Here is a 9,092-nt window from a genome sequence, read left to right on the forward strand (position 1 = left end):
CTCTCTTGGGATGCTCAGACCAAGCTGGGTTTTTGCCTGACTATGAGAAATTTCCTTTTTTTTTTTTTTCTTTTAGCTCTGCAGCTCTCCTGGGGGAAACACACTCCATGGACCACCCTTTTGGAGCTGGGAAAGAAATGAAGGAAAAGGAAAGGAGCCCCATGCAGAGGGTGGCTTCACACTCCCCCACCCCAACTCAACAGGTTGCTGCTGCCCAGCACAGGCTGGGCCGTGCCCACTCACTGGCTTTTCCAAATATTATCCCAATTTTTTTCCAGTTCCCAGCTAAATGGGCCCCTTCAACAGGCTTTAAGCCTGCTCTGTTCCAACATTTTCTTAAAGGCAGCAGAGGAAACTTTTGGGTTACACAAAGATGCTGAATCCCACTTTCAGGGCTGAGCTGCAAGGGCTTTTCCTAGACAAAATAGGAGCAGTTTTGGGGTTTCTCCTGGTTTCATTAGGAAATATGAAGGAGGACACATCACCTCTTGATCTCCCTTTCTACCTGTCCACCTTTCCCATGCTTTCCTGTGGTCTTCAGGGGCTTCTGAGCACATTTCTTGTTTTCCAGCTCCTTTCAGAGAGGGCACTTTGCAGTCTCCACCCAAGATGTGAGTCCTCCACAACAGTACTTGGTGTCTGAAGTTAAACAACACAAACAAAACCCTTCTTGAAACATTAGAGAGTTTTTCTTTGCAGTTGCTTCTGTTCTGGGGTCTCCACCAAGCTCTGAATATTCTACAACAACTGGGATGAGGTTTTCCAGCCTGGTGGGACACAACCTGTGGCCACCACCCTGCTCCTGGCCTGGTTTGTCATGGCAAGCAGTGGTCAGAGAGTGCAGCCACACAGCATCCCATGGCTGAGCAGCAGCATCCCCCTGCTCAGCATCCTCTGAGCATCCTGCATCCCTCCCAAAGGGCCACAGCACCCCAGGGAGCTGAGGACAGTGCCCAGGGAAGAGCCTGAGGTGGTGAAGCCAGAGAAAAGGTAGGGAAGGAGAAGAATGAGCCAAATTTGGGTAAATTTTAGTGCAGAGAGTGACTTCCCTTTGAGGACTGAGTGAGATGACCTGCAGGGACTCCTTCCAACTAAAATTATTCTGGAGGGAGGATGCTGCAAGCCCATGGGCAGCCAAGGATGGTTGATTGCTCAGTGCCTGCTCCCTGGATTAGGTGCCACCTGGGTCACCTGGTGGGTCACCTCAGGCATCTCAAGAGCTTTGTGCAGCACCCAGGTAGGGAAAGGAGACCCCAGTTACGGGGATGTGGTGGCTGTGAAGCTGTCTGTGGCTCTGAGGACCACCAGGATGGAAGGGAAATTTTAGAAGAGGCTTTGGGAGTTTGTGTTGGGCTGGAGGGGGCATCACTAAAGGTTTTGTCTGGCTTCATTCTCTGGCCTATAACTGGTCCTTACTGGGCTGGGGCAGGCAAAGGAGATGATGCTTTCCAGGGGATATGGATACATGGGCTCCATGGGGATGTGCCACCTGAGGTGCTGAAAAACATTCCTGGAGGGATCCCAAGGGAGGTCCAACCTTGCTGGGATAAGCTCAGAGGCTGGGGGAGGATGTGACACTGTCCCTTGTCCCCTTTTCCAGAGCTGTGGGATGGGACACAAAGACACAAACATCCCCAGGGGACGTGTGGCCCCGCGGTGGTCACACAGGAGCTGCAGCACGTCCTTCCCTTCCGCTGTTCCTTTATCCTGGAGCATCCCTGGGGATCAGGGCAGGAAAACCCTCCCTCCCAGGGATTTTCCCCTGCCTCGGGTGCCACAGGACCCTGTCCCAGGGGTGCTGGGGGGGCTGCAGCCCTGCCAGCACCCCGAGCCCTGCCGAGGCGGGCGGTGCGCCGGGCCGGCACTAGGTGGGGATGGCAACCCACGGCTGCTGAGCCTCTGCCGGGGTCCGGGGGAGGCAGAAAGGGGACGGAGGCTGCTGATGGTTCTCTCTGAGGAGCAGCGGGGGCTCCGGGGACAGGGGATTGCTGGGCTGGGCTGAAAGGGACCGAAGGGAAAGGCTGCCGAGGAGGAGAGGGGGGATGAGGGGAGAGAAAGTGGCAGGGATGTGGGCGGTGGTGAGGTAGGGATGCTGGTGACAAAGTGGCAGGGATGCTGGAGGCAGCATAGCAGGGATGCTGGGGGTGATGTGGCCGGGATGCTGAGCTGGGTGTTAGCACAAAGGCTGCTGCTGGCAGAAAGTCTGAGTTTTGCCCCCCAAACTGGGGCAGAATTTCCCTCTGCACCCTCTCCAACCAGCTCCCCAAACTTGTCCTGGAAGGGACATGCACCCCAGCACACCCTGGCTAAGGATCAGTGTGGGGTGAGTACCCGGCACCCAGTTGGGCTCAGCCCAAGCATCTCTGGGTGCTGCAGCACCCAGGGCCCTCAGGCAGCTGTGAGGGGTCCAAAAAGCCTTTGAAATTTTGGTAGGTTGTCCTACTGGATGGGATGATTTTCCCTCCCCAAAACCATCCATCCATCCTCCATCTGGAGGGAGATGCTGCTAAGTTTTGGGGTGGTTGTTGCTACCCAAAGATCAGCTGCAAACAGCACTGGGAGGGCTTCCCACACCCAAAGGGGTCCCAGGGAGAAATGCTATATATTAAAAAAAAAAAAAAAAGGAGACTACTCCTTTTTTCTAGACAGCAAGAGCCTCATCCAGGCTGCAAAAAGACATTGCCAAATGCCAGTGGGCTTCCTGAGCCTGTACCCTCAGCCTTGCTGGGAAGGTTGGAAGCTGGGAGGAGCACTGGGAGAGGGATGCAAAGTGCTGGTGATACTCAGCACTGGGTTCAGGAGAGATGACCCAGAGTGGGAGGAAAAACCCATCCCAGGAGAGTATTTCACACTCCCCACTTCTCGATGGGCAACAACTCTGAAACCTGTCTCAGACCCAATAAACCCTTCACGTGGAAGGGTTTACTTGCTGTAAATCCCTCCAGAATCCATTTGCTTCAATCCTGCTTCCCAAGTTACCACCAAACTCACAGAACACAGCCATCAATCTCACCCCATCCCTGCTTGTGCTTGTGTCACCTTGTGTCCATCACCTCTGCCTGAGGAATCTTCAGGGGGACATCCCAAAATCCAGAGGATCTTCCCAGCCTGCTCCTGCAGGGACCTGAGCCCTGGCAGCAAGGATGGAGGATGCTCTTGGCCATCAGCATCCTCAGGGACAGCTGAAGGCAGCTGTGACAAGCCATGGGCTTGTTACTGATCACTGGGGGTTAAAAAAAGAAGCTGGCCTGGAAATGTCAAAATGCTTCTTCTAGGGTTCCCAAAATGAAGTGAAGCACCTCAGAAATGCTCAGCCTGTTCTTGAAGCTTCCACAGGAATGGTGGGGTTTGACTTTTTATTTGGAAATGGCTTTTTTTAAAAAAAAAAAGTTTTAGAAAGGGGTCAATTGATCAGCCTGCAAACACAAACCTTGCAGTTCTTGTCAATTTGACTATTCTGGGATGATCTAAAACCAGAATGTCTGGGGGATGTTATGGTTTGTTTGGTTTTTTTTAAATCAGGTTGTTTCAGTTTAATCTGAATTGATTTTTCTCTCCTTCCATCCCATTATATTTTCCAGCTCTGCCATTAAATGAAAAATCTCTTTTTTCACCCTACAGCATGTGGCCTTTCCAGGCCACCCAATGTTCTGGGCTACAAGACAAACCAAACCTGAGCCAAATGAGCTTCCAGCAAATTCTAAACAGAAGTGAGCTGTGAGGACCTGCTGCTGAGGCACTTTTTATACCAAATTTTGAGGACTCGGTCTCATCAGCTCACTCGATGCACAAACCACAGCCATGGGCAGACTCTTGCTTTATTCTGATTTTGGTTTTGTTTATTTCCCCCTCCCCTTCCCCCCCCAAATCAGCCCAAATCCTGCAGCACATCTGCCAGAATTCCCCTTCACAATAGAAACAGTGGCTCAAGCTCTGCCACTGGGGTCTGTGCCCTCAAAGCAGAGGGCAAAGGAAGGCAGCATGGCTTGGACAGGAACATAAATCTGGATATTGATTTAAACACAACTATTGATTTAACCCCTTCTGCTGCTTCCCTGTACTCCCCATGTGCTTGTCCAAATGACAGAGGACATTGTTTTAGGCAAACAAATTGTCACTTGCTGTGCAAGCCATCAGTCACCAAAATCTGTGGGTCCCTGCATGGGATGCTCACTGTGTCCCTGCCTGCTAATATATATATGAAATATATATATATTTATATACAAAATTATGTGTATATATTATAAAGATATAAATATAAAAATAGATAAATTTTATACATATCTATATTCCAGAAGCTCCAGGAGAACCCTCTGGCTACAAAGAGGACAGATGGTGGTTGTGATGTACCTTAAACTCACCCAGAAAAATCCCTCCAGGACTGCAGCCTTCCCCTTCTTCAGGCAGCATGTACTGGGCAGAGGAGTTTTGGGGAGTCCCCGTTCCCAGATGGAGTGGGGACCTGGCATGGGATCAGGGCTTGGATGCAGGAAACCCTGAGCCCAAACCCAGCCCAGCTGGAAAGCCTGGCGAGCACTAACACTAACAAGCAGATCCGTGTTTACATCCCATCTTCCTGCCGAGGCAGCAGGGAAGGGGGAGCATTACTGGGACATTTTTTGGGCACTTCTGGAGATGTGGGAGAAGGCAGAAATAGTTCAGAGCTGTTGGAAAAGCCCAGAGACACAGGGGGATGCATTAAGCAATGTGGGAAGCATGTCCCTGGCTTTGGAAGACCTGGGGATTAAAGGCAGTGTGGACTGGGGCAGTTCTTCCAAACCTTTATTCCAAGCCTACTCTGCTCCTCTCCACCCCATGCAAAGGCAGCAATGGAGCAGGAGAACCTCTGAGAATTCACCCACTGGGTGCTCCACCCTGTCCCACCCATCCTGCCCATGCAGTGATGTTCCAGCATCATGGGACACACCTTTTCCAGCTTTTTACCTTACTGCTAATGGTGAGCTGGAAGAGAAATGAGGAAGGAAACACAAGGTGTTCCCCATTTGCCATCATGCCACAGGGCCTGGCCACATCCCACCAACTCATTACTGGTTTTAAGATAAGTTAATTTCAAACACCCACCTCCTCCATTTCAATCCTAAAATGATTTGCATTGGAAGGAATGGTAAAGACCAACTAATTCCCACTCCCTGACATGGGCAGAGACACCTTCCACTACAGCAGTTTGCTCCATGCCCCATCCAACCTAATTTTGTCCCAGAAAGTGACCTCCTTGTCCATGGAGGATTCTCCTTTGTCCTTGCTCTGAGCCCAGGCTGAGGTTGCTGGCCCATGCTGGCACATTCAGGTGTCCTCTGCAGTAAGGACTTCTCCTCCTTACCAGATCAGCAAGATCAGTGAGGAGACCACGTGTGTCCTTCCAAGTGCCTGCAGGCTGGGGGCTTTGGGCAGGTAGCTGAGTATTTTCTTTCAAGGACATAACTTGGGAGCACGAGTGGCAGGAGAACCCCAGTTTGGTTGGGGTAGAAGCTCAGAGTGGCAGCAGCCAAGAGGAAAAGAGATAAAACCAGGACCTCAGCAGGTCAGGAGCTACTTGCCAAGCTTCAAACCAGCAGTGCTAGCTCCAGCTGCCCACCACAGCAAGGAGAGTGGTTGGGGACACCATCCCTTCACGTGGCTTGTCCATAAAAAATAAAATATAAGCCCAGAAGCAGGCAGGGTGGTGAGGAGAGCCATTCATCCACCCCAGCCCCCATCTGTGTGTCCTACCTCCTCTGGCCTGATGTATAGAATCATAGGATGGTTTGTATTGGAAAGGAGCTTAAAGATCATCTAATTCCAACCCCTCTGCATGGGCAGGGACACCTCCCAGTGAATCACCTGAGGACAGGGACACCTCCAAACTTTTTGGCACAGGACTGCACTCCACTGGTGATGAGGTTTAGCCCCACAGGCACGCTGCAGCCTTGAGGAGAAGGTGCCAGGGGCTCTGCTTGGCCTGACCTCAGCCCTGTCATTGGGCACCTGTACAGATTCAGCACTTTCTCTGAGCCCTTTTCATTTTAGCCCCAACCAGACAGCTCAAATGCATGTGAAAGGGCTGAGGATTTCTCCTCCAGCCTCTCTGGCATGTCCACCTCCTCCTCCCTGCTGCTGAGCAGGTAAGAGGGCAATTGTGATAATGAACCTCTGCCCTTCCAGCCCTGCTCAAAGCCTTTAACCAAGCCAGGCACTGATGAACTGGGCTCCATGGCACCCTGCAGATGGGTTACTGCCATTTGAGGTGGAGGGAACCCAAGGTGGGAGCAGGTGGAGTGGCTGACCCTGGTGACAAGGGTCAGAATCCAGAGGTCTCTGCCTGGAGCAGGGAAAGGACAGTGGGTAGACGTGATGGCGACCACAGCCCTCTCATGTGGTGCCTGTGGCTGGAGAGACAAGTTTGTCAACATTTGGGAGGACAGGGGGGACTCCCCACCCATCCCTGTCCCAACTCAGCCCTGGGCAGCTTCAAGGAGGCAGTTCCTCTGCAGCCAGAGCTCCCAATCCCCAGCACTGCTCTCCTCTGCACCCTGCTCCCCAAGTTCTGCAAGAACCTCAGCCATGAGGTGCAGAGCCAAAGGACTCCAGGGTTCCATAGAAAAGGAGCTTCCTTGGTGTTGTGACTCACCAGCCCAGCCTCCTTGGTGTCCCTCATGACTGTTTCACTTTGCTGGAGCAGCACCACACCACCTCTTATCAAGGAATAATACAGTGGTCCCACCCTGAGGGGCAGCAGACATGTGCCCAAAGCCTCTTCCCACAGCATTTTTGGACCAACCTCCATGTTCTCACATCACGAGCAACCTCCTCTTGCTCCTGGCAGGTGACAGGTCCCCCATCCATGGCTGCTCCAGAGTTCCTGTGGTGGGATCACGGTGCTTCCCTCTGGATCTGGTGGCAGGGATGAGGACAGCTGATAAATCACAAGGATGTGGCCCCCGTGTCGCGTGCCCTGACAGCACACACATCCTCACGTGGATGTTGATGGCATGCTAAAAATATTCTACACTTTTTTCACTGATTAAAATTTCCCAGGAGAGCTGGGACCACTGCCCACACTTATATGCAAAGCCAGGGGGTTTCCCCTCCCACTCCCAAGTCCCACCAGGAAAGCAGAGAACACTGAACAATATTTCTGGCACTGTGGGGTTGGTGGGGGTTTTTTTGTGGTTTTTCTGTTTGGTTTTTTTGGGGTTTTTTTTGTCATTTTGAAAATATCACCTGTTTCAGTGGTTCATTTTGTGATGGCTGGCACCACCCCAGAGCCAATCTCACACCCTGCCTTGCTCTTGGGTACCCACTGGTGAAGGCTGTGATGGAAAACCACTCTGTTCTGGTCAAACCTTTCAGAGGTTCCTGTTGTGACAGGTCAAGGAGAAATCTGAAAGATGCTCACAACCCCCAGGCACTGGCCAGCCCCCTCTGAGCCATCACCAGTGCTTCTGGTAGCATTTTCTTTGCCCATTTTGGCTCTCAGCCACAAGGAGGCCACAGGAGGTGTTTACACAACAAAGGGATCGTCTTGGTGAGACCAGAGCCTTTGCCAAACCCGGAGCTAAGATGATCTGAAGGAGATGGCATCAGTGAGATTTTGTTAATCATGGCTAATAATTATTTGTGTGTAGTTACTCTTAGGAGCCCCAGTCCTGGCTCAGCCCCTGCTGCTCTTTCAGCCTCATGCAAGTGGAACAAACAGGGGAGTCCAGCCCCAGAATGCTGGGGATGAGAGGAGAGGGAGGGCAAGTGGTGTGATGTCTGGGTCCCCAGTCACACCAGTTAGACCCTGCCTGCCCTCCCTTTGCTTTTCTAAGTGTGTTCAGCACTTGGGCCTCCTGTCAAAGCCCAGATTTATCACAGCCCATCTATTAGCAGCTCCCTCCCCCTCCTGGTGTGGGATATCTTGCTGCTGACAGGGCAATCACTTCCCTGTCAACGCGCCTTGACAGCTCCAGGATTTCTCATTTCAAATCCTGGTGTGTCCCAGGGTGATTCCCAGCTCCTCCATTAACCCCTGGCCCTGCAGGATGGGGGCAGCCAGCCCTGATGGATGCTCCCCTATCTCTGCTTAGCAGGAGCTGTCTCCTCTTTCCCCTCCCACCACTTGCCATACCCATGCAGAAGAGCATTTAACCTGGGGGCAGCGAGGGCCGAGACTTTTCTTCTCCTTTCCTTCTTATCTTCTCTGATGAGAACAACGGAGGCAAGGTTTGCAGAGGGAGGTAACATCTTTTTTTAGGCTCACTGAAATAATTAGAAGAAAAAACAGCCAGGCTGTTGGGTACATGAGCCCTCCAGCAGGCCTGAAATAGAAGCAAAAGTCTGCAGAGCTGAATACCAGCAGAGAACAATAGCTCTGAGCGTGACTACTTGTGTTAACAGTTCTGCCACCAAAGACCATTCCCCAGCTGTTTCCTTTGGCCTCAGGAACCGCATGTCCTGAGACCACCCCACAGCCAGATCCCACTGCTGTGGCCAAGGGAGCCAAGCTGCTGCAGAGACCTGAGCTCCAGGCATTGCTCTGCGTGGGTTTTACTATGGCTGAGGTCCACGATGGTACCCACCAGGGTATCCCGTGCCTCTCTGCACCCTGCACCCCATCCTGCTCCTCCTGGGATCCTGCTTGACCCAAGCCCCAAGGACATTGTCCCACCCTGGCTCCCAGGACCCCGCCTGAGGCTGGGAACCCTTCAGATCCAGGGAGACTTTCATACCACAGAGGTCTGGCTTTATCCCTGGGGATCCTCCAGTTCCAGGATTCCAGGGACACTGTGCTACCATGAGCGTCTGGCTTGCTCTCTGGAGATCCCATCAGATCCCTGGGGACCCCTCCTGACCCTGGGGACCTCTCCCACCCCAGGATCCTCCTCCTCCTCCAGAGACCCTATCCCAGCCCCCGGCCCCCTATCCCACCTCCTGGATACCCTGTCCCACCCCTCAGTCCTTGTCTCACCCTGCAGTCAGGGGGCTCCCGGGGGCTCCCAGCCACACGCCCCCAGCCGGGGTGGGAGTTGGGGGGGGGCCGGGGCCGGGCCAGGCGGGGAGGGGGGGGCCGGGCCAGGCAGCGGCGGGGCCGGGGCCGGCGGCGGGGGCAT

The 9,092-nt window shown here is 53.0% G+C and overlaps 1 long non-coding RNA gene across 1 annotated transcript; it reads right to left on the minus strand.

The window, feature by feature from the left end:
- Positions 1 to 529: 529 nt before the first annotated feature.
- Positions 530 to 9,022, minus strand: LOC115598822. The gene is made up of 4 exons (XR_003987951.1): positions 8,951 to 9,022; positions 8,132 to 8,241; positions 6,779 to 6,891; positions 530 to 639 (listed from the first exon to the last, which is right to left on the minus strand). It is a non-coding gene; the product is annotated as an uncharacterized LOC115598822 (long non-coding RNA).
- Positions 9,023 to 9,092: the final 70 nt, after the last annotated feature.

This window comes from Calypte anna, chromosome 10 (assembly GCF_003957555.1).
Source record: "Calypte anna isolate BGI_N300 chromosome 10, bCalAnn1_v1.p, whole genome shotgun sequence".
NCBI classification, from domain to species: domain Eukaryota; kingdom Metazoa; phylum Chordata; class Aves; order Apodiformes; family Trochilidae; genus Calypte; species Calypte anna.